The sequence below is a fragment of the Hyla sarda genome, chromosome 6 (assembly GCF_029499605.1).
Source record: "Hyla sarda isolate aHylSar1 chromosome 6, aHylSar1.hap1, whole genome shotgun sequence".
Taxonomy (NCBI): domain Eukaryota; kingdom Metazoa; phylum Chordata; class Amphibia; order Anura; family Hylidae; genus Hyla; species Hyla sarda.
The window spans coordinates 138,474,807-138,495,122 of NC_079194.1; the positions used below are offsets into that span (position 1 = coordinate 138,474,807).

At 44.8% G+C, this 20,316-nt stretch overlaps 1 protein-coding gene across 2 annotated transcripts in view; it reads right to left on the bottom strand.

Annotated features, from left to right (window-relative positions):
• Window positions 1-19,986, bottom strand: part of CAMKV (CaM kinase like vesicle associated) — a 124,647-nt gene extending 104,661 nt beyond the window's left edge. The window contains exon 1 of one of the 2 annotated variants that reach the window (XM_056525199.1): window positions 19,830-19,986. The gene's annotated coding sequence lies outside the window, so the exon portion shown is untranslated. The remainder of the gene's footprint in view (window positions 1-19,829) is intronic. The other variant, XM_056525200.1, reaches the window with a different exon arrangement.
• Between the last annotated feature and the right edge of the window lie 330 nt (window positions 19,987-20,316).

Here is a 20,316-nt window from a genome sequence, read left to right on the forward strand (position 1 = left end):
CTGCCTTCTGCCTTATTGCGGCAGGAGTGGTTTGCATACACCCGCTCTGCCACTTCGCAGCCTGGAGGAACTGTCGTCCATCGGTGATCTGGAGGGAGATCGGGAGCAACGTCTAGGGGAAGATACAGGGTGGGAAGAGCAGCTTTCGCTGAGTAAGGACACCAGGGAAGCCTCAACTTGAGCCGCAGATGAATAAGAAGTGGAAGTCCCATCCAAAAGATAAACTTTCAGCGTGGCAGGATACAGCAACTGGAAGCGCCGTTTAGCCTTGTAAAGTTCAAAACACACCTTGCTGAACGTACGTCTCCTTTTCGCTACTGCAACAGAGAAATCTTCAAACAACAGGAGAAGTCTATTGCAGAACTCTAGCGTGGAAGTGTGTTTACGGAACGCACAAAGCAACTCCATTTTGTCATTGTAATCTAAGCGGGTCTCAGGTGATGGAATAGGGCCCAGGCAGTGCTCTCTTTCCACCCGACAGAGGTGCAACAGACCCAAAGCTTTGGGGAGATCACGCTCACAGAACTGCTGTAATTCAGAATGCAGTACTGACTCACTCGCCCCCACAATGCGCAGGTTATTGCGGCAGGAGTGGTTTTCTATGTCCTCCAACTTTTCCCTCACATGGACCAGGTCTGTCTCTGCTCTTCGCAAGCAAATTGCAAAACCGCTATTCTCATCTTCCAGGGACACAATGCATTTTTCTGCTTCCTCCAAGCGTCCCGTATGGCTATTCACCTCAGTCTGCAGCTGTAATAGAGTTGCCTTCATTGTGCTTGCCACAGCAGCCTGGATGCAGGGGGCATGAGCTGTACCATCTTGGAGGCCAGGGCCATCATATCCACAGGCCAGGAGTCATTCACAGTAACAGCCTGCTAATGTGGGGGCAGGCTGCATGGTATAGCTGATGAAGCCTCCTCAGCACTAAAGAGGAGCTGGCTGCTATTCTCCTATTGGCGTTCTGGTGCCATGTTGGGGGCGGAGCTTAGCGGGACTGCTGCTTGTGAAGCTGGAACCAAAGCCTCCGGCCCAGGATTGCTGCGGACCACGTACTGGTCCATGGTTGCGGAGGTGCAGGGCACTGCTGGGCAGGAGTGGAGAGCCGGTCTGTCGCCCAGGAGGGCTGTTACCCCAGTAAGTTTGCCGGGGTGTGCGGGAGCCCCATCCTCACACTCCCTGCATAGCCCACCAGGAATCAGAAGTTCAGAGAGATATTTTTAATGAAATCCTGACCCAAACTGCTCTAGACCTCAGAACAGGCCAAAAGTTCACCTTCCAACAAGACAATGACGTTATTCATACAGTCAAGAAAACATAGATGTGGCTTAGGGACAACTCTAAGAATGTCCCTGAGTGGCCCAGCAGAGTGGAGAGACCTGAAAATAGCTTCCACCGATGGTCCCCATAAACCTGACAGAGCTTGAGAAGATCTTCAGAGAAAAATGACAGAATATACCCAAATCCAGGTGTGCAGGGTATCCCCCAACATATACTGGATTAAGCAAAAATGTGGTGTGAAAAGAGGCTTAGTTGGTGAAATGTCTTCCCTCCTAGATATACCATGATGTACTGTGACAATATAAAAGAGATAGGCACTTCGAGTGTATAGGTGGGGTGACAAAGCGCTCACTAACCTTTATCGGTTGTAAGATACTGAAGTCTTGAGCTGATCAGTAACACTGGAGGAGTTACAGGAGGTGGTAGGGGTAATGACTAATGAAAAGGCCCCAGGTAGAGGTGGTATTCTATTAGAAGTGTATAAATATAATAGAAAATAGCTCCTTCCACATTTACTGTTGGTGTTAAAATATTGGGGGAATATGGGAGACTGCTGGATTCCATGCATTAGGTGGGGACTGTAGTGTTGCCAAAACCTGTCAAGGACACGGAAAGGGGCGGTTTCCTACAGACATATCTCACTGTTGACATTGAATGTCGAGATTGTTGCTAAAGTTTTGGCATGTTGGCATGTTGTTATGTCAATTATTTACACAGATCAGTCAGGCTTACTGTATCAATCTATGACTGCCTGCATTAGAGTCAGTTGGGCTGTATTGGCCAAATTTGCTTTAGCACATGGCATAAAATAAAATGAGTGCCCACTGTGGCCATGCGCCAACAATGGAACTATTGGCCTGAGCAATCAGACAAACCTGCCTCATACCTGGATTCTCTTACAACTAATTAAAGGAAAAGATGGCTTGATATGTAGACAATTTTGTACTTTTCCTTAGCTCTCTGGATACAACTCTTACCAAAGGTAATGTTAGCTATCACTTGGATATCAGTTTGGAAAGTACACTGGTCTAGTAAGTAACTGAACAAAATTGGTATTATTGTAGTTAGCTTAATATCTGTTTGGATATTAAATAGACTGCTAAGTCTCCTTTACACAATTGAGCCTTTTTTTCTTAACTGGAGAGGAGGAAAGCCAAAGTAGATGCTTGGCTCAAGCTCCCTTTATCTACCCTGGGTAGTACCATCCTAATTAAAATGATCTTGATGCTGAAGATCATCTACATTATTAAAAATGCACCCATGTGGATACCTAAATAATGGTTCTATCGTATGCGTAACATTTTTAGGGACCTGGAGTGGAAAAAAGGTGTTTTTAGGATTAAGTTAATTAAGCTGCAATTATTACAGGAGGAGGGCAGCCTAGCACTGACTGATGCTCTCTCATGTACTTTCTAACAGCGCAATTCCAGTACTCTGCAGAACAGTGGGGCTCATGTGGTTGATTTAGGTTACTATTTAGGAGATAAAGTCCCAGCATTAGAAGCTTTAAAGTCTAATAAACTACAGGAAGTCTGGAATGGTGAGAAGACGATGAGACAGATGCACAATGTCTGGTGGGAATCTAAAGCCTTATTTGGAGTCTTTGGTTGTAATAAATATATGTCTGAATGGGATAACCCGTATTGGTGGGAATTGTGTCACATTGAAGATTTGCAGACTTGAGGAAAGAAAGCCCATACGGACATATACCAATAATATAACAATGGTGATCTTATGAAGGAAATTGATTTTGAACTGTTATCTGCAATCGTGACATGTTTTCAACAAACTCAGGCCCAGTAAATAAAAATTAGTTTTTTCAGGCATTATGGACTAAATTCTGAGCTCTTTTTAGTACTAAGAAACTTCTTTCAGTGGCATATGGGAAAGTATAGTGTGAACAATTGACAACTGGGTGATTCTCTGATGTAGGTGAGGTCTCAGAAGTTGGGGATTTGCAGGAAGGAGAGTGGTAATGTCCTGAAAAGGTCCCTCTAATAAGGATCCCAGCTATTTGTTAAACATTAGGTTTACAGAACCCCACTGGTTCTGCATAAAATGGGATATCAAACAAATGTTACTGTAAGTGTCTGGAAGGTCTGGAGGAAATAGCTGACCTAAAAGAGTGTAGTTTGCTGGCAGCATTTTGGAGTAACAGAGCTTATTCATAAGGTTTTTGGTGTTTCCGTCCGTCTAAAAATGTGGGCAATTTGGATATGTTGATATAATAATAAAATGTTGGCTTCATGAGACCGTACTATCCATAAGAGAAGTGATTAATTTTGTTAATGTCACTATATTAACCCCTTAAGGACGCAGCTCATTTTCACCTTACGGACGCAGCCCTTTTTTGCAAATCTGACCACTGTCACTTTAAGCATTAATAACTCTGGGATGCTTTTACTTTTCATTCTTATTCTGAGATAGTTTTTTTTGTGACATAGTCTACTTTATGTCAGTGGTAAATACTTGCATCATTTCTTGGTGAAAAAATTTCAAAATTTTATGAAAATTTTGTATTTTTTTTTAAACTTTAAAACTCTCTGCTTATAAGGAAAATGGACATCCCAAATAAATTATACATTGATTCACATACACAATATGTCTACTTTATATTTGCATCATAAAGTTGACGTTTTTACTTTTGGAAGACATCAGAGGGCTTCAAAGTTCAGCAGCAATTTTTCAATCTTTCACAAAATTTTCAAAATTGGAATTGTTCAGGGACCAGTTCAGTTCTGAAGTGGATTTGAGGGGCCTTCATATTAGAAATACCCCATAAATGACCCCATTATAAAAACTGCACCCCTCAAAGTATTCAAAATGACATTCAGTAAGTGTGTTAACCCTTTAGGTGTTTCACAGGAATAGCAGGAAAGTGAAGGAGAAAATTCAAAATCTTAATTTTTTACACTCGCATGTTCTTGTAGACCCAGTTTTTGAATTTTTACAAGGGATAAAAGGAGAGAAATCTTCCTAAAATTCGTAACCCAATTTATCTTGAGTTAGGAAATATCTCATATGTGTATGTCAAGTGCTCTGTGGTTGCACTAGAAGCCTCAGAGGGGAAGGAGAGTGAGTTTTTCTGATGGTTTTTTGGGGGCATGTCACATTTAAGAAGCCCCTATGGTGCCAGAACAGCAAAAAAAAAAAAAAAAAAAAAAACATGGCATACTATTTTGGAAACCACACCCCTCAAGGAACGTAACAATGGGTCCACTGAGCCTTAACACCTCACAGGTGTTTGACGACTTTTCGTTAAAGTTGGATGTGTAAATGAATTTTTTTTTCCACTAAAATGCTTGTTTTTACCCAAATTTTACATTTTTACAAGGGGTAATAGAAGAAAATGTCTCCCAAAATATGTAACCCCATCTCTTCTGAGTATGGAAATACCCCATGTGTGGACGTCAAGTGCACTATGGGCACACTACAATGCTCAGAAGAGAAGGAGTCACATTTGGCTTTTGGAAAGCAGATTTTGCTGAAATGGTTTTTGGGGGCATGTCACATTTAGGAAGCCCCAATGGTGCCAGAACAGCAAAAAAAAAAAAAAAACACATGGCATACTATTTTGAAAACTACACCCCTCAAGGAATGTAACAAGGTGTACAGTGAGCCTTAACACCCCACAGGTGTTTGACGATTTGACGATTGACGTTTGGAAATACCCCATGTGTGGACGTCAAGTGCTCTGCTGGCGCACCACAGGGCTCAGAAGAGAAGGAGCACCATTGAGCTTTTGGAGAGAGAATTTTGTTGGAATAGAAGTCGGGGGGCCATGTGCGTTTACAAAGCCCACCGTGGTGCCAGAACTGTGGACCTGCCCACATGTGATCCCATTTTGGAAACTACACCCCTCAGAGAATTTAATAAGGGGTACAGGGAGTATTTACACCCCACTGGCATTTGACAGATCTTTGGAACAGTGGGCTGCGCAAATGAAAAATAAAATTTTTAATTTTCACGTACTACTGTTCCAAAAATCCGTCAGACACCTGTGGGATGTAAATGCTCACTGCACCCCTTATAACATTACGTGAGGGGTGTAGTTTCCAAAATGGGGTCACATGTGTGGGGGGGGGGGGGGTTCCATTGTTCTGGCACTATGAGGGCTTTGTAAACACTCGTGGCCTTCAATTCCGGACAAATTTTCTCTCCACTGTAGTTCGCCCGCAGAGCACTTTACATCCACATATGGGGTATGTTCTTACTCAGAAGAAATGGGGTTACAAATTTTGGGGGGCTTTTTTTTTCCTATTTTCCCTTGTGAAAATGAAAAATTTTGGGTAACACCAGCATTTTAGTAAAAAATTTTTTTTTTCCATTTTCCCATCCAACTTTAACGAAAATTCGTCAAACACCTGTGGGGTGTTAAAGCTCAATGTGCCCCATTGTTACGTTCCATGAGGGGTGTAGTTTCCAAAATGGGGTCACACGTGGGTATTCATTTTTTGCACTTATGTCAGAACCACTGTAAAATCAGCCACCCCTGTGCAAATCACCAATTTATGTACATATTGCACTCTCACTCCTGAGCCTTGTTGTGAGTCCGCAGAGCATTTTACACCCACATATAGGGTATTTCCGTACTCAGGAGAAATTGCCTTACAAATTTTGGGGGTCTTTTTTTCTGTTTACCTCTTGTGAAAATAAAAAGTATGGGGCAACACCAGCATGTTAGTGTAAAAATTCATATTTGTTTACACTAACACAGTGTTTCCCAACCCAGTCCTCAAGGCACACCAACAGTCCAGGATTTAAATTTTTCCCTGTTCTATTCCAATGGAGTAACTGAAAAAACCCGGAATGTTGGTGTGCCTTGAGGACTGGGTTGGGAAACACTGCACTAACAGGCTGGTGTAGACCCCAATGTTTCCTTTTCATAAGGGGTAAAAGGAGAAACAGCCCCCCAAAAGTGCAATTGTGCAATTATGCAATAGTGCAATTGGTCCTGAGTACGGAGATAACCCATGTGTGGCCCTAATTGAAATACGACAGGGCTCCGAAGTGAGAGAGCACCATGCGCATTTGAGGGCTAAATTAGGGATTGCATAGGGGTGAACATAGGGGTATTCTACACCAGTGATTCCCAAACAGGGTGCCTCAAGCTGTTGCTAAACTCTCAGCATGCCTGGACAGTCAGTGGCTGTCCGTAAATGCTGGGAGTTGTTGTTTTGCAACATCTGGAGGCTCCGTTTTGGAAACATTTCCGTACGATTTTTTTTTCATTTTTATTGGGGGGGGGGGGGGGGGGGGGACAGTGTAAGGGGTTGTATATGTAGTGTTTTACCCTTTATTATGTGTTAGTGTATTGTTTAGCGTACATTCACACGGGCGGGGTTCACAGTAGGTTTCCCGCTGGGAGTCTGAGCTGCGGCAGAAAATTTGCCGCAGCTCAAACTTGAACCAGGAAACTCAATGTAAACCCGCCCCAGTGAATGTACCCTGCAAACCTCCAGCTATTGCAAAGCCACAACTCCCAGCATGCACTGATAGACCGTGCATGCTGGGAGTTGTACTTTTGCAACAGCTGGAGGCACACTGGTTGGAAAACCTTCAGTTAGGTTCTGTTACCTAACTCAGTATTTTCCAACCAGTGTGCCTTCAGCTGTTGCAAAGCTACAACTCCCAGCATGTACTGATCGCCGAAGGGCATGCTGGGAGATGTAGTTATACAACAACTGGAGGTACGCAACTACAACTCCCAGCATGGTCAGACAGCCGTTTGCTGTTCGTGCATGCTGGGATTTGTAGTTTTGCAAGATTTAGAGGGCCACAGTTTAGAAACCACAGCACAGTGATCTCCAAACTGTGGCCCTCCAGCTGTTGCAAAACCACAAATCCCAGCATGCACAGACAGCAAACTGCTGTGTAGGCATGCTGGGAGTTGTAGTTTTGCAAGATCTAGAGGGCCCCAGTTTAGAGACCACTGTATAGTGGTCTCCAAACTGTAGCCCTCCAGATGTTGCTAGGCAACTCACCGGCTTCCGTAGTCAGCAGGAACGCCGCACCAGGGAGAGGATCGTCGCCGGTAAGGGACCTCCGCCACCGGTCACACTACTGTTCCTCCGTTCTGCCCTGACTACTGAGAGTGGGCAGAATGAGGGAACCGAACTTTAACCCCCCCGCCCCCGATCTGCTATCCCGACTTTAGCAGGGATAGGAGGGGTTGCACCCCTGCCACCTCACCCCTGACACCCCCGATCCCCCTTATTTTCTAGGTCCCCGGTGACCCATATGACCCGGAATCGCTGCGAATCGCCGGGCTCAGGACCCCTCTCGGCGATGTGCCGGGATGCCTGCTGAATGATTTCAGCAGGCATCCCGGTCTGGTCCCCAACCGGCTAGCGGCGGGGACCAGAATTCCCCAAACCGTACCTGTACGCCCTATGTCATTAAGGTCTCAGGATGCAGGGCATATGCAAACGCCCTGTGTCCTGAAGAGGTTAATGGAAAGGGAGTATACATAAAACAGAGGGCCCTCTCCAAATTTGAGAAACAATGAGGTAAATGGTTGGCATGCTCAGAGGTGGTATCAAAATTGTTGGCCTGATAAACAGTTTTCTTACAGTTAGTTATGTGTCATTGTTTAATATTTGTATCAATCTACGGTATCTGCAATGTTTTTGTGGGGTTTTCTATTAGCGGTGGGGGGTAGGAGGGGTGTTTACTTATAATGTTGTACCTACTTTTTGCCATTTATTCTGTCATGTAATGTTATACTTGACAATTTTCAATAAACATGATCTGAATAAAAAGACCTTATTTGAATGTGCTAGGATAGACACAACACTATATAAAGCTCAAAATTAGGAATCCACTACAACACTTTGGTGTTTGGTCCAATGATCAGTCATACGGAAGATTTGGATCAGAAGTCAAATAGGCTGGGAAACAACTATGTAGGAGCCATCTGTATAACCAAGTGTGCTTTGGCGTGTTTGTCAGCACCTACTTGGTGTCCACTTTCTCAGATTAGAAATATAGCATCATTGCCGGCATACTGTATACACAATCTTTATTCCAAAAATTGCAATGCATTTCAGCTCACAGTTAATAAATAGAGCCTTTGTCGGGCATGTCACTCAGTTGTCAACTGTGAGAGGAATTATTGAAAAGTGGAAGAGTTTTAGAACCATCTAAAGATACAGAGCAGGGTCGATGAATGCTGATGTGTGTATAAAAGCCACCAATGCTCTGCTGACTCAAACCTCATCTGGCATTAAAATGTGCCTCTTGACCTTCATGGCATGGATTTCCATTGCCAAGCAGCTATCTGCAAGCCTTACATCACTAAGCACAATGCCAAACGTTGAATGAAGAAGTGTAAAGCACCCCACCACTGGACTATGGAGCACTGGATGCATGTTCTGCGGAGTGATAAATCACACTTCTCTATCTTGCAGTGTCCTTTGATCTGGACACAACTGGGTATGAAGATTTTTAACTGCCTGATTTCATTATAACAACTGCAAAGTTTGCTAAAGTGGGATAATGAAATAGGGTTGGCCTAGGCCCCCTAAGTCCCGACATTTTGAACATCTGTATTCTTCTAACTTTGTGGAAACAGTTTTGGGAAGGCCCTTATCTGTGCCATCTGGCAGGATTTATAAAGGCATGATTGTGTGAGTTTGATTTAGAAGAACTGGCCCAAACAAAGCCTTGACCTCAACCCCATCAAACACCTTTAAGCCAAGACCACTTTTACAACATCGGTGTCTGACCCAATTGCTCTTCTTGATCAGTGGGCAAACATGTCTACACACTAGGGATGTAAGAAAAAACCGATTATCGCGATTATCGCGATCTTTCATTTGGCGATACTGAATCGATTCAAAATATTTTTGAATCGATCCTTTTAGGGATGTGGAATTTGTATCTCCTGACGCCCGGGCATCAGGAGATACAAATTCCACATTTGTGGAGCCGGGCAGGCCGGATCTGACGCGGTGGCGCTCTGGGTGTACGGAGCGGGCTCCGACTCGTGCCTGCTCTGTACTCTGCGACCCCCGGCTGATTTCAGTAGCCGGGGGCCGCTGATGCATCACCGCCGCTAATATCCAGCATGCGGTGTTCTGCAGTGTGTATGGAGCCGGCTCCGGACTCGTGCTCGCTCCATACTTTGCAGGCCATCTATGCTGCAGGGACCATCCGGTGGGGAGGGTTAGTCGTACCGTGCTGTCCATTTTCACCGGGAGGGCCCTCTTCTCCGCGCTCCGGGCCAGCACTGGACTAGTGACGTTGCCTTGACGACGACGCACAGGGATGTTCATGCTTGTTTCTGTGCGTCGTCATCAAGGCAATGTCACTAGTCCGGGGCCGGGCCCAGAGCAGAGAAGAGGGCCCTCCCGGTGAAAATGGACAGCACGGAACGACTAACCCTCCCCACCGGACGGTCCCTGCAGCATAGATGGCCTGGACCAGCTCCCCCTTCCTTCCCACCGAGGGGAGGTGAGTAGAAAACTAAAGGGGGGGGCTGAATGATGACGAAGGAAGCAGTGGTCTTCAACCTGCGGACCTTCAGAGGTTTAAAAACTACAACTCCCAGGATGCCCGGACAGCCATCGGCTGTCTGGGCATGCTGGGAGTTGAAGTTTTGCAACATCTGGAGGTCCGCAGGTTGAAGACCACTAAGAAGGGATTGACAGGCGAAGAGTTCACGCAAGTATAAGTTGAGGGGGGCGTTTTCAGCACGAAAAATCGTGCTGAAAAACTCGGCTTATACTCGAGTATATACGGTAACCTAATATACATCCACTGCATACCCCAATATACAAATCGTGAACACAACATGCCTCAGTCCAAATTATACCTTTTAATATAGTTTTCTTAAGCCTCATATACATCAACGTAAAGCTTCAATATTCTAATAATGAACAGCATATTAGTCCAGTTTATACCCCTACATAATAGCCACGATGCCCATAGACATACAGTGGTGCTTGAAAATGTGTGAACCATTTAGAAGTCCTGCAGTAGAGAAAGAGAACCAAATCAAACAAATGAGCAAAACATATTCCAATTTATTTATTAAGGAAAATTATCCAATATCACATATCTGTAAGTAGTATTCACATGTCAGTACCTAGTACGCCACCTATGTGCAGCAATAACTGCATCTAAACGCTTTCAGTTATTGTTGAGAAGTCCTGTAAATAAGTCCTGCACGAAGAATTTTAGCCCATTCCTATGTAAAAAGAAAAACATTAATGTTGGTGGGTTTCCCTCCATGAGCTGCTTGTTTCAGGTCCTTCTGCAACATTTCTAGTGGATTAAAGGGGTACTCAGGTGAAAATCTTTTTTTTTCTAAAAAATCAACTGGTGCCATAAAGTTAAACAGATTTGTACATTACTTCTATTAAAAAAATCTTAATCCTTCCTGTACTTATTAGCTGCTGAATACTACAGTGGAAATTCTTTTCTGTTTGAAACACAGAGCTCTCTGCTGACATCATGAGCACAGTGCTCTCTGCTGACATCTCTGTCCATTTTTAGGAACTGTCCAGGGTAAAAGAAAATCCCCATAGCAAACATATGCTGTTCTGGACAGTTCATAAAATGGACAGAGATGTCAGCAGAGAGCACTGTGCTCATGATGTCAGCAGACAGTTCTGTGTTTCAAAAAGAAAAGAATTTCCGCTGTAGTATTCAACAGCTAATAAGTACAGGAAGGATTAAGATTTTTTAATAGAAGTAATTTACAAATCTGTTTAACTTTCTGGCACCAGTTGATTTAAAAAAAAAAAAAAGTTTTTCACCGGAGTACCCCTTTAAAGGAGAACTCCAGACCATAAAAATTGTTCCCCATAGTGCCGTCAGTAAAAAAAATAAAGATGTACATACCTTCCTCCGCTCCCCCGGGGCCTCCGGTAACCGGCTCCGGTCCCCCTGCAATCCACTTCCTGGTTGCCGGTGGTCGGATGAATCATCCAATCACCAGCCGCAGCGCAGTCCGACTCGGCCGGTGATAGGCTGAGCAGCAGTGTGAAAACGCTTCAGGACACAAAATTCTTCACTACACTGGCACCTGCGGCCGGGGCCGAAAATCTCACACTGCCGCTCAGCCTATCGCCGGCCGAGTCGGACTGCGCTGCGGCTGGTGATTGGCTGGTTCATCCGACCACCGGCAACCAGGAAGTGTATTGCGGCGGAGACCGGAGCCGGTTACTGGAGGCCCCGGGGGAGCGGAGGAAGGTATGTACATCTTTATTTTTTTACTGCCGGCACTATGGGAGACAATTTTTATGGTCTGGAGTTCTCCTTTAAGGTCAGGAATCTTACTTGCTTTTCCAAAACTTTAACTTTATTCTTCTTTAATCATTCTTTGGTAGAACAACTTGTGTGTTTAGGGTCATTGTCTTGCTGCATGACCCACATACTCTTGAGCTTTAGATCATAGACGGATGTCCTGACATTTTCCTTAAAAATTGCTGGTATAATTCAGAATTCATTACTTCATCAATGATGGCAAGCTGTCCTGGCCCAGATGCATCAAAACAGGCCCAAACCATACTACCACTACCATGTTTCACAGATGGTATGATGTTTTCATGCTGGAATTCCTTGTTTTCCTTGCTCCAAACATGATGCTTGTTATTTAAACCAAAGCTTTATTTTGTTCTCACCCGTCCACTAAAGATTGTTCCAGTAGCTTATTGGCTTGTCCAGGTATTCTTTACCAAACAGCAGATGGGCAGCAATGCCCAACATGTCGCCCTTATGTGTTAACACTATACTATCATTATTATTATTTCTTTTTAAAGTGCTCTTGGTTCCAGGACGCTATACCTTATTACATCACACATACTGTTTGCATATATTTATCTATCTATACACACACTCGTACATATTATCCCATCTATATCTCCCCACACTGTTCTGACCATGTGAAAGCAGCATGGCTCCATTGTTGAGTTGTTCGGTCAGGATTACCAGCTGTAAAATCCACTATTACATAATCGTATAAATCACATTTTATATGAAACCTATGAGTGTTTTTCATGTAATCTCCACAGGCAGCTGTCTGAAGGGGGCACATACTATAATTTCCTACACTGATGCAGGGCCGTAGAAATATGACCTCGTAATACAACCCCCAACACAGTATTATAATACAGGTCTAGCAGAAAAAGTTGGCTATGTCAGAGATAAATCTGAAGGGATCACCTGCATTTGTAATGTTACATAGGACTGCAGCTACGCCTACATTATCTGTACTCAGAGAGTGATTACTATGTAATACCTGTAGTATTACATAGGACTGCAGGTAAGGGCCCTATAACTTGGGGCGATAATCTTCCATACAGGCTGATAATCGCCCTGTGTAATAGGCTCAGCGATCGGCTGATGAACAAGCAAGTGCTCATTTGTCTGCCGATTGCATGGTTGGGACATGTTAAAAATCCTTGTTTGTCAGTCGCACATCGTTCTGTGTAATATGGGATGTGCTTTAAAGGGGTACTCCGGCCCTAGACATCTTATACCCTATCCAAAGGATAGGGGATAAGATGTCTCATTGCGGGGTGTCCCGCCACTGGGGACCCCCGCAGTCTCTCCTGCAGCACCCACTTGTCATCTGCCTCACGGAGCGAAGATCACTCCATGTCTGATGACTCACGATACAGGGGCCGGAGTATCGTGACGTCACGGCTCCACCCCTGTATCGTGAGTCATCAGAGACGGGGTGACAAGTGGGTGCTGCAGGAGAGACTGCGGGGGCCCCAGTGGCAGGACCCCTGTGATTAGACAACCTATCTCCTATCTTTTGGATAGGGGAAAAGATGTCTAGGGCTGGAGTACCCCTTTAAGGCTGCACAAATTATCCAGTGATCAGATTGTTTGTGTGGCCCTGCCTGCAGGATAACTAAGCCATGTACAAAATTCTTTAAACCCATCGGGCAGTAGTCTGCCCTACTAAGGGTATGTTCACACTGAGGAATTGGTGCGCAATTCCGCAGACGGGATTGTGTGTCGGAACTCTGCAATGTGAACCCCTAACATTAGTGTGAATGGGTCTTCTACGGACCCGTTTACACTGCGGAATTAGAAATTGATCCATGCAAAGAACATGTTCTTTCTTTGCTGTCAATGGTGACGGCACAGGGCCGCGCGGTCCTACCGCCGAAGTATTTTGGTAGCGGCCGCCAGATGGAATCTCCACTTGTTGAATTCTGTGAGCGGAGATTACTCAGTGTGAACATACGACTTTAACATCTACCCTATTATCTCTGCTTAGAGAGTTATGGATGTGCTGTTGTGATGTCACATAGGACTGAAGGTATCTTCTTCATTATTTATATTTAGAGTTGTAATATGTGATGTCACATAATGCTGCATGTAAAGGTGACAATACACTTTTATTAGCTGGTGGCCAAGTGCTCATTTGGCTAACAATTATCTCTCGACTTTCCCACTCACACGGCCAAATGTTCACATGTTCTCAATGGAGAGAAGAGAGGTAAGCCACTGCCAGAGAGCTCTGGTGCCACTTATATCTCTGAGAACAAAATGGTTGGGCAGTGAAAATCTAATATGCCTCCACCTTTCTCTCCCACAACATCTGTCAAATGACGGAAGACCTCCCAACAGTTGGCTGGTCCTGGCAAAGTTGGTGGGTTCATCCTACTTTTGACTAAAGTGTATAGAGCCCCTTACACTTACTGCAATATCTGTACTCAGAGAGTAACATGGGGTGCTAGCTATCGTTGTTACATATGACTGCACCTGAATGGATTTTCCCATGTTGTTCATTGTTTGATTATTCTTTCGCATTCTCAGACTGTCTAATCTATGTGTAGACCAATTATTAGCTGTCTTAAATGACACCAGGATTTTGCACTAGTATTTTGGTGCATGTTGTTGCATCTTAAAGGGGTACTCCGGCACTTAGACATCTTATCCCCTATCCAAAGGATAGGGGATAAGATGCCTGATCGCGGGGGTCCCACCGCTGGGGACCCCCATGATCTTCCATACCGCACCCCGTTAGAATCAGTCCCTGGACCGTGTTCGCTCCGGGTCTGATTACTGGCGATCACTGGGACAAAGAATAGTGACGTCACTATGCTCCGTCCTCGTGGTCGAGATGGACTCAGCCTGAGGACCTCCAGCGGTTCCGGAAGCCACTAAAGGTGGGTGCTGCATGATAGATCCCCGGGGTCCCTAGCGGCGGGACCCCCGCGATCTGACATCTTATCCCCTATTCTTTGGCGCAACGTCATATGAAGCCTTGCCGGGCCCGGCAGCTTCCGCCCTTCTTCCTTCTATCTAAACGACCCTTTAATCTACATGAGCTGCGCTCTACTGACTCTCGGCCAGCACGTTCCGGCTCTCCTTGTCAGCACGAGGAGCCTGAAGACGCCGCTGGCAGGTAGAGTCAGGAGCGCGCTTTGCGTGGATGCGTGCACAGCGCTCGCTCCCGCCTGTCTGATTGACAGGCAGGGAGCTGCGATGAGTATGAGATTTCAGTCTCAGCAGCCAGGCCGATGCGAGTCCGAAATCACTAAAAAAGGAGCTCCTAGGGAGACCCCTAGTGGCAAGAATCTCAAACACATAAAACACAATAAAATATAATTTTTTTTTAAATAGAACCCAATTACAAAATTTATATATATATATATATATATATATATATTAAACTATAACATATAAAAAAATGTTTTGATGAGAGGTACTCTTTAACACAATGAATGGAATGCCATTAATAGAAACTTGTTACATATGTAGAATACAGATAGTGACTGCTGGGATATGACCCTCATATATATGCTGCAGAGTCTGGACCATATGTGTGCCATATAGAAGATATTACAAGTGCTGCGACTTATTGTAGACCCGGTACTTAAGGCTTCATTATGGCATGCAAAGCCTCCACAACATTCTCACATCACACAAACCAATTTCACGTAACAAATCTGATGGCGCGCTGTGCGGTTCCAGGGTCGGGATGACAATGGGATTTTCAGCATTCATTAATAACACAATAATCTCATGATATAGAGAAATATTTCATGGACAGAGCAATCATCCTGCCAGCAGTGTACCTCCCCACCGTGCACAGCAATTTCATGAGATGCAGAAGAACGTGATGCACATCCCTCACAGCGCTAAACAGATTTATGTCATTTTAAGGCACACGCTGGCGTCTTCTATAACAGAGAATTACTGTCCCCATAGTGTGTGGTGGGGTTACATGCAGCACACCTTGTGTAACTTCAGAGGTCTCACCAACCACACAGTACAGGCAAGGAATGTTCTCCATTATTGCCATTGATCAATGGTCGTACTCCCAGGATAACGTGTGCGGCTGTGGCTCACATTGAATTTATCCAAGGTGGACCACGATAGTGGACAGCATGCAGATGACTGGTCCCCACACCCCATTGTCCACTGAAGATGGCCAGTGACACCCAAGATGTACTTATAAATGAATCTGGACCCCATTATTTAGTGAGCTGTCTTCTGTCACGCAACAATAGCTTCTAAGTAGTGGACAAACATATTCAATGTGTCCCCATTTACAAGCTGTCCTTATGATGACCATTTGTGCTCACAATTTCACCTATTTTATTCTGAGTAGTCTTGAGACTTCTGTGTGCAAACCTTTACTGCTCAGCTACACGGTCAGACATTTAGATTTACTATCATTTCCATATCTGCAGGTTTATTGTGTGCAAAGTACATCAACCTGCTGAATTGATCTTAGATCACCAAAGGGCTCTATGGTTACCCAGGGTAAGGTCAGCACAGAGGTCATGTATAAAATGCCATATTCCATCCTTATTTATGACACCGTAAAGTGGTATAGGGTACTGGAATGGCCAATCCAATATACCATATCTAATGTACAGTGGTCCCTCAACATACGATGGTAATCCGTTCCAAATGGACCATCGTTTGTTGAAACCATCGCATGTTGAGGGATCCGTGCAATGTAAAGTATAGGACAGTGGTCTACAACCTGCGGACCTCCAGATGTTGCAAAACTACAATACCCAGCATGCCCTGCAGCCAACGGCTGTCCGGGCATGCTGGGAGTTGTAGTTTTGCAACATCTGGAGATCCGCAGGTTGAAGACCACTGGTATTGGAGGTTATACTCACGTGTCCCTGCCACTCCGGGCCGTCACCGCTGCCCTGGATGTGGCCCTCCATCGCTGTTGCCGCGTCCCCGGGGTGTCCCCGGCGCCTCTGCTTGCCCGGCATCCTCGCTCTCCGTCGTCGCCATCACGTCGCTACGCACGCCGCTGACGGCGTGTGCAGCGACGTGATGACGACGATGGAGAGTGGCGACGATGCAGGGGATCCCGAAGAGGACGCGCCGGAGCCCCGAGTACAGGTAAGTGATCATCAGCGGACCACATGAGGCACTGTAAACGGCTATCCGGTGGCAGCTGAAGCAGTCTGTGCTGCCGGATAGCCGTTTATGCGATGGCCCCGACATACAAAAGCATCGTATGTTGATGCTGCCTTCACCATGCGATGGCCTCTGAGAGGCCATCGTATGTTGAAATGATCGTATGTCGGGACCATCGTAGGTCGGGGGGTCACTGTATTGTAATTGGAGTAGACTTCAGGCTTTCCAATATAACAGTGACAAGATCAGGACCACGGACAGATCTCGGGTTTCCCATACAATGAGAAGATCAGGACAAGCAAAAGACTGCTGTCTGTCCAGTATACCATACAATGAAATCAGGGACAGATCTCAAGGTCTGGTGTACACCATACAAGGAGAGAACCTGAGACAGATCTTGGGGTCTCCAGTATACTTTACAGTAAGGGTGCATTCACCCACATTTTTGCAATAAAGTTCCCGTATCAGGTTTTTGATGAAAAACGGATTCCTCAAAACCTGATTAAACTGTATCAAAACGTGTGTAGAAAATTCAACCCGTATACAGTTAAAAACCGTATATGGTTTGAAAAATTATGTCCGGTTGCATCCGTTTTTTAAGAAAAAAACATATATGTTTTTAACTTTTCACTCCATTTTGAATAAAGTTTCACTTGTTTGATTGAAATTCCAAGAAAAAAAACTGTGCAAAGTCAAAAAACGTATATGGTGAAAACCGGATGGAACCGTATGCACATACGGTTCTGTACGGTTCCCATTGAGTCCCATATAAAAAAAAAAAAACGTATACGGTTTAATACAGTTTTTCACCCGGACCAAAAACTGTGGTAGACTACAGTTTTGGGTACGGGAAAAAAAACTGACAAAACCGTAAAGGATACAAAACGGACACAACCTGATGCATCTTTTGGCATATGCTTTTCAATGGAGAGTCAGTGCATACGGTTTTCAATACGGTTCCATACGGTTTTCAATGGAGAGTCAATGAATACGGTTTTCAATACGGTTCCGTACGGTTTTCACATTGAAAACGTATACGGGAACTGTATTGCAAAAATGTGGTGTGAATGCATACTACGAGAGGATCAGGACCAGCAGCAGAACCCAGACTCTACAATATATTAAAAAATGAGAATATTAGGACCAAGTGATGACCTCAGGTTTCATGTATTTCATATACTACACAATGAGCGCAATATACTAAAGACCAGGGACAGTCTTCGGCATCTTTAATATACTATATAGTAGGAGGATCAGAACTAAGGGCAGACCTCAGGGTTATCAATATACCATATAGTCAGAGGATCAGAACCAGACTCCAGGCTAGCCCATATACCATACAGTGTGCGGTTCGGGACAGACGTTAGGTTAGCGATAGACAATGTAAGGATCAGGAGCAGTGAGGGGAAAAAAGAAGTGCCTTTTAGTGTCCTGGCAGAACTTTATACAGTACAGCAGCCTCCAATGAGCACTATCTCAAAGCTAAGTTCTGATGAAGACACCAATCTGGCTTTGAAACGTGTGGACGGTAAAGATTTTTACTTATATGATTGCCATCCAAGGTCTTCATTAGAAATATTTATCAAGCATTATTGAATTAAGCACCCTCAAAAGCAGCGCATATACTTTGTTAATATCTATAACAGTGTTGTGCCTGCCTTAGCAAAACCAATAAGGTTAGCAAACTACCTACTGAAAAAACCTCATACTTACCTAGCCCAATAGCCTAACCCCAGACTCACCAATATACCATACAAAGAGAGCAGCAGGACCAAGAGAAGACGACTGACTTTCCAATAACCCAGACAATAAGACAATCAGGACCAGGGGGAGAGCTTGGGTCTCTAATATACCATTAAATGAGAGGAGGATCTGGGAGAAACTTTGGGGTGACCAAGGGTGGACCCTGGACTCTCCTAATTACCAAATAAAAACCAGGGCAGACCTCAGGCAATCCTATATAACAGTGGTCTCCAACCTGCAGACCTCCAGATGTTGCAAAACTACAACTCCCAGCATGCCCGGACAGCCAACGGCTGTCCGGGCATGCTGGGAGTTGTAGTTTTGCAACATCTGGAGGTCCGCAGGTTAAAGACCACTGCTATATAAGATACAATAAGACCAGGAAGACGTTGAGGGTTCTCAATATACCACATAATGAGAAAGTCGGGACCGGGTCAGACCCAAGACTTCCCTGTCAGGACCATGGGCAGACTTTAGGTTATCCCATATATGATACAATGGGAGGATTAAGCCTGTGGAAGAACTTGCGTTCTCCAATATACTATGCAAGACTCAAAGTCTCTCAAATACAGTGCAATTAGAGGAACAGAGACATAGGGTCCCCAATATACCATACATTGGCAGAGGCAGACCCCCTAGGTCTCCAGTACTTTCCAGACTTTCCAATAGATCATACAATGAGAATATCAGGGGCAGATCTCTGGTTATCCCACAAGCACACCTTGGGGTTTCCAGTATACCATCCAATGAGAAGATCAGGACCAGGGGCAGACTCCAGAGTCTCTAATATACCACATAATGAAACAATCAGGATCAGAGGTAGACCTCAGGTTATGCAATATACAATACAATGAGAAGATCAGGGACAGATTTCATGGTCTCCAATATCCTATACAAGGAGAGGAGCAGGACCAGGGCATAGCTCAGGGTCTAATGCACCATACAGCCCAGACAATAAGTGGCTATCAAGCCAGAGTGAGAGGAAGAGGTGTCCCCCTGGGGAGCAGACCTAATTCCTTCACAAATCTGTCTGGAACACTCGCTGGTAGGTGACAAAAATTTCTGCCAAAATAGCATCTCCCGTTGGGGGGAGACAGAAATACTCTGCTGAGTGGAGAGATTAACCCTTTGCTCCACAGCAAGGGCTCAATACACGTGGACAAGTGGAAAGCAGGCAGCTTAAGTGGCAGCTCCTAACCCTAGAAAGCTGAATACAATGAGAGGAGCACATGAAGAGGTTAAATACAGACAGGTTATGTAAGCTAAGACAATGTTGGAGAATGTGGACCCTGGTGCTGCAGCTCTCAGTTCTACAAGGGGCACACATTATACATGCCAGCCTCCACCATTCTGTGTTGTCTTCAGATCAATGTGCCACATTCCTTTGTAGACCCCCTGTGAGCAGATGACATAATCCAGTGCTGGCATCTTCTCCCTCCATGGCATCTTACCTTGGTAATGTAGGACTGGTGCTGAAGAATGAGTCTTGTACCCTGCAGTGCTCTCCCCCAGCAGATGCAGCTCACACACCGATCAGGAGGATGCTGTATTCTCCATGTGTTCTTTACTTAAAGCCCCCTTGTGAAACTTACAGCTTCAAACTGACACGTGGACCCTCCCACACATGGAGGGGGGTGATGGGCCCCTGATGACATCACAAGAAAACTTTAGGCACCTCCCATGCTTGTTCTCCTGCGCACTCTGTGATGGTGATAGGGGCACTGACTTATAGCTCAATATAGAACTGCCTGCTCTATATATAAAACTGGATTTAAAAATTCCACAGATAAATGGGATTTCTGCAACTCTTTATAACCTACCCTAAAACTGCTGTGTAATAAACTGCATCTACTGTCACTGTATGAGCCAAATATGAGGATAATGGTGATTATATGGATGATGATTTGTATAATACTATTGAAGATGATTTTAGTTATG